Here is a 6,186-nt window from a genome sequence, read left to right on the forward strand (position 1 = left end):
TTGTAGGAAACAGTTCTTTTTTCCAAAACATCAGAAGGACAATGTAGAAAGCTTTAACGCTTCATCTGGACACAGGGATATCTCTTGGTTAATGAAGGCAGTCTGGAATGCTGTTCTGTCATCCAGGCTTATCATGCAGATCTTTCAGAAACCCACTTTAGTGCTTGACATTAGAGGAAACAGCCAGCAGTTTAGTACTTTCTTTTGAAGAAAAACTTTTTTCTAGTAAATGATGAGTGTGTGAACTTCAGTTTTTAAAGACCAAGGGTCAAGAAGTCCTGTTTTCCCAAAGAGGAGACAGGACTGGCCAGTATTGACTAGAGAACAGTAACCAGCAAACCCCAGCCCTTGCATGCTTCGTGCTTTAGTCTTTGAGTTGCAGTGTGCTTACACAGATTCTTGCCATTTTAATCTTGACTTACTTTAAAAGAAGCACAACTTAGTATCTAAATTGAGTTTTTTTCCATAAAATGACTTTATATTTACATTTAAGATTATTTAATAGAACTATGATTTGCATTATGGTAATGCTTTTGTTATGCTTGTAAACTAACCTATGCTACTAGGCTTAAGTTGTCATTTACATAGATTTTGGACAATTATCTTCAGCGGTTTATAGTCGTCCAACTCTGGAAATAACTAAAGTTTAGAAAAACATTTGGAGGAACCTCTGACTCCTATTTATAAATAGGACTTGAAAATTATACCAAACAATATATTAGCTGAGGAACAGTCTACCAACTTGAGGTGTAGGTGAAAGACAGGAGGTACCAGAGAAGTCTAGGGGCAATGTCTTAGAAGGCTGCCATCCTCCATTGTGGGGAATGAGTATAGTGCTGGGAATTTTAGCAAGTTTCTATCCTTGAAGCTGCTTGGGGTTTTCCATGTATTTAGCAACCTCTGGCTTGTAGGTGTGCAATAGAACTTGGTAGTTCCACCACCCCTGTTGCTGCTGGAAAGGGAAAGATGCATTCTGTTCCTCCTTTCCCCTCTGCAACCTTCTAGCTTTGTATTGCCCTTTTGCAGAACATATGGGCTGCTGTGAAGGGGGCTTGTCTTTGCTACTCTACCCTCTCTAGTCTCCTGCCTGCTGAGGTGAGATGGAAGAAAAATATTTTTGGGGGGGGGGGGGGGGTGGGAGGTATGATGGAATGGAGAGGAAGAGAGAGAGCTTCTCTGTGAATAACCCCAGTGCTCATGTCTGCTCCTATCTGTAGCTTTCTCAAGCAGCATGAAATTGACTTGTTTCTTGATTGCTTTACAATTGTCTATGAGGTCCTGAAGAGCAGCAGTGAAACTGGAGTATTGCTAATTTCACTTTGCTGCTGCTTGGGAGAAGCTGGAGAAGCAGCACAGCTACTGGAGCTGTTTGCAAACTCAGGAAGACACACTGCATCGGTCCATTCAGTTCATATTTGCAAAATTATCAATGAAATCCTAAGAGCTGTACACGTTACAAAAAATTGCATAAGTTCTAGAGAAGTAGATGGCTAAAGTTCTAACAGTCACTACGTAAAGTTTCTCATGGTGGATATGCTCCAAGTTCTTGGTATGCCCAGACTTCATGCTTTAACCTCCTCCCTCCTGCCTTGTTGGCCACCTCAATCTTTGAATGGCAGAGTGTATACATCCTTTCAGATGTAAAGAAGGATGTGACTAAAGCTGGAAGAGAAGCACAGACCATAAAGTCACTCTAAATGTGTAGACACCAAGGTGGCAGGCATCCTAGAAATATCTGAGGTGCATTGGGCAAGAGGGAGAAAAATCCATTAAAAATGCACCACATTATATAACATGGTGGAAAATGTTTTAATGGAATATATGTCACAATTATTTTTTATTGCCCTCAATCTATCCATGAATCTGTAACAGGTTTCCCAAAGCATAGACTCTTCCAAGATGTTTAGGCCTCTGACTCAATATAAACCTGGAAGCAGTGTCATGGTAAAAAACTCTCTCAACATGATCCAGTCTATGTCAGCTTGAAATAACTGCACAGTAGCAGGGCTGTAACATTACGCTCTTATGATTTACAAATATTAAACAGCCTGTGTTTAGAAACTGAGACAGATACTCTAACTAATGCCTTCTGTCCATTTCTCACACTTAGTCTAATCCTGTCCTCCAGAGTGCTTGCAACCACGACTAGCTTGGTGGCCTCTACACATTTTATAAGCAGACTTAGACAACTAAGTGTCTAATGTTTGCTTGCAAGTTAATATTCACAGGGTAGAAACCCCCAGTCATTGTGCAGTGAGTGCCTTATCAGTCTTAAGAGTGCTTTGTGGAGTCTTATGGAGCAATGCAATGTGTCATCCCACCAGAGTGCAACAGAGCTGCTTGTTGGAATATCTACTTTATTGTGCTTTGGAAGAGATAGCAACATTTATACTGCAATAGATGTTTGCACTAGAGAGAACCTGCAAAGTAGCTTCTACATTTCTTGCTGTTGTCGTCAGATTGCGCTTTGTGTGAAGTTTATTGCTGGCAGCCATTGCTGTAATTTCAAGCCTAACTAAACACTCTAGTGCAGATGTTTCCTTATTTGTGACTTTCTGGATATTCACTGTAACGTATAGTCAAGAGATCAGCAGATGGTGCTGTCTGCATCTGATCCTGATCTTTGTGCCATATGTGAGTAGCATATTCTCCCTAATGCAGATAGGAGTATCTGTTTTAAGTATATGGCTCAATTGTGCCAGAATCACAAAGTAAATATAGGCTTCAGAATACCTATAATTCTTTGTCTCATGGAAAATCATTTTTAATCCTTGCTGTGGCCAGAGCTGCCCTGTTTTGCTCATAATTAAATCCACACAAAGTTCTGTTTGAGGCCACTAAATTATTCTTTTACAAAAGCAACTTTATATGCTCAAATGTTAAGAAATTTTCAGTTGGTTAGTAACTCTTCACTGAACAAGCTGAGAAGAGGTCTCTGCTTTCTTGTAGTTTTTTTAATGGAGGAAAAGATGATTCTTATATTTTCCAGTTTGGGACCCAATTCACGCTAATATCTTTTGCACAATGGCTGAGATTATTGGGAATTGGATGTCTGTGTCCCTCAGGTGTCTTTGAAAATCTCAGCCAAAGTCTCTGAAAGCAGTGTTTCCAGAACCTACATGATATGGGGCTTTAACCCAGAAAGTAGTGAAGAATGATTATTTCTGCAGAATGCACAGAATAAAAGTGGGGGGTGTGACATAGCATGCCAACATGTACTAAAAAACTGTAGTTGTGATTCAGTTCCCAGCATCGCTATTAAGGTCAAGAACAGCAACCCTAGTATGCAGAAATTGGTGCTAGCTAAGCAGAACAACTCTTGCCTTTTCAGAGGAGAGAGAAAATTGCAGCAACTTTATATTTTTAAGCCAACATCCACTGAGGTTTTAATTTATTAAAGGCCTTAGAAGCCAGGTCAGTAGGGGACCTGAAAAACTTCTCGAACTCTGCAGAGGCATTGATATTGGGTACGGATTCTGTCATTCTGAATTTCAGATAAATACCATGCAGAATAGGAAACCTTGTGGCATATCTCTTTGTATGATAGTAACTGCAGCAATTGGGGTGCTCCTGCTTGAAAGATAAGGACTTTTTAAAAGCTCTAACTTTCTCCTATTTCTTGCTGAATATTTTACAGCTGACCAGTGGTGAGTCAGTGTAGACTCACATGAAGCCCTGGAGTTTAAGCTGCATAAGCCCTACGAAATTAAAGTTGTGACTATAATAAGAAACCACCTCTTCCTGTGTCTTATCCCAACAGTTGAGACCAACCGATGAGTGCTTGATGGTTCCAAATGGTGGTGTCGTGCTCCAGATGAAGTTAATGGGACTTTTGCCATTGGCTTCAGTGGGAATAGGATTTCGTAGTAGATGTTTGTCTGTGGTTGGGAGGCAGTGTGTTCTCATGGAACATATTTTCCTGTTAGTCTCTAATTTGTGATCTTCCTGTGCATCGTGAGGCCCATCTGCTTGAATGGTGACTAGGTTCGGGGTCCGAAGCCATCACAGGGGAGGAGCTGAATTTGAGTTTTCCCGTGGGGATGGTTCTTGAGTTCCCTGTAGTTGACATGATCTACCTCTGTGTTAGTGTGTAATAACTATGCGCATTAAGCTAGAGGTTGCAGCCGATGCATCTCATGCAATACATTCAAAAATAAATCTGAGAGCGAAGTATTATGGAAGTCAAAGGACAGATGCAAACGAAGGACACGACTGAAGAATATTATAAAGATTGTGGATCAGAGATGGGGGCTGGCTAAGTTTTGTGGATTTATTTAATGAGTTGTCTTAAAATTGTGTTTGGACTAGATGGGTAATGAGAGATGGAGCCTTTCTTGCTTATGTTAGCAATGAAAGGGTGTTAGCATCTGACTGGTGGCTTTTGAGCCTACATGGAATGAGTTGATGATCTCCATCTAGTTAACAGCAAATAAGTCACATCGAAAAACCCACCACCACCCGTGGCTCTCTGCGGTAACCTCGTCAGCAGTCTCAGCAGAGAGATCAAGGATTGAATAGCTATGGAGTCCTGAACCGTCTTGTCCTTCAAAGTCAGCTTATTGGTGGGGCAATATAGGAAAGCTTGCATTGCTGCTTCCCATGCTGTACCCATTCTCTGGCTAAAGAGAATTTCAGTCCCCTGGGCTGTGACTCGGGACTCTCTCATCGATACTAAATGAATTTTAGAAAGTTCTCTCCAAAGGAAAAACTCTAGCTTTAAGTATGCACATACTCTGGGTCAGATTCTGAGCTCACTTTCCCCAGGGTAAACCCATAGTGTTGTTCCAGATTTAAATGGGTGTGTTTTACATTCTGTGTCTGGGGGTGGGAGGGGAAAGAGGTGCTTAATCTGAAAAATGAATTGCTGATCTAGGCAAGCCAGCGACTTTGGAGAAAGAATCAAGCCAGTGATCCATCTTGGCTCTGCTAGCAGGAGCTCAAGGCAAACCATTGCAGAGGAATAGACACGCACAAAAGAGGAATGACCCAAAGTCATTAGTATGAAAAGGAAAAAATGCCCTAATATTCTCCAGTTTTCTTTTCACTTAACCTATTAATTGACAGTTTGATCCACAAGAACATAGCTTATCGTGGCAGTTCTTGCCCAGTGATCAGAGATGGTTTTTTTAACCATTAAAATCAGTCAAGCTGAACTTTCTTGCCCTCCCTGCCACCCCAGTGTAGATCACTGAGGACTGAGCAATTAACATATATTGAAAGACTTCCATTGACTTCAGTAAGCTTTGGATCAGGGTCAAGCATATTGTCTGGTTTGGAAATTACTTACTACACATGAGGGTTGAGTGAACAGTAGGAAAAAGTTAGACCTGAGTATTTTTCACTTCTGAAGTGAATTTTGATCTAAGTCAGGGTTGGGCAAACTTTTTGGCCTGAAGACCACATCGGGGTATGGAAATTGGTGGGCTATGAATGCCTGGTGGGAGAGGCAGACTCTGTGAGAGTTAGCATAGGGGCAGGGGCCTCTGTAAGGGATGTTACTGAGGTGGGGAGGGGGGGACTTATGGGGTGTGGCGGAGGAGCTCTACAGGGATGGTGCTGGGGACTCCTAGGGGCCCTACCAGCAGCGACACCAAGGCGGCTGTACCAGGCACCGCCATGGGCAGAGGCACCTTAGCTGGGATGGGTGTGGCCCCAAGGTGATTTTGAGGCTCTTGAGTGTGGGGCCGGAGGGGACTTGGCATGCTGCTGCATGAGGTGGGGGCAAACCTCCCACCCCGCTCCCAGGCAGGAGCCCAAGGGCCAGATAAAAACATCTGACAGGCCAGAAGTGGCTCACAGGCCATAGTTTGCCCACCCTGATCTAAGTGCATTGGTTACCTTTTTGTGATCTCTTTCCATGAACATTCCCATGCTCGAGGTTTACTAGCCCAAATCTGAAACTTAAATATTCATTTCCAGTGGGTGGTTTGATTGTAAAATATACAGTTGGTTAGTTGCGTATGTCAGCCATTCTGGGAAGAGAAACAATACTCTAGGTCTTGTGCAACTAGCCAGTGCAATGCAGATTGAGAATATGGTTCATGAGCAATCAGCAGATCAGGTTTTAAGTCCTGAAGAAATTCATGATAACTTTCCAAGAATGAACAAAGTTAGAACCTCAGAGAACAAAGTAAGGCCCAGATCCTCACCTCCATGACAGCTCTGCACTGTGCAGCTGAGGAGATG

The sequence above is a fragment of the Gopherus flavomarginatus genome, chromosome 9 (assembly GCF_025201925.1).
Source record: "Gopherus flavomarginatus isolate rGopFla2 chromosome 9, rGopFla2.mat.asm, whole genome shotgun sequence".
NCBI classification, from domain to species: domain Eukaryota; kingdom Metazoa; phylum Chordata; order Testudines; family Testudinidae; genus Gopherus; species Gopherus flavomarginatus.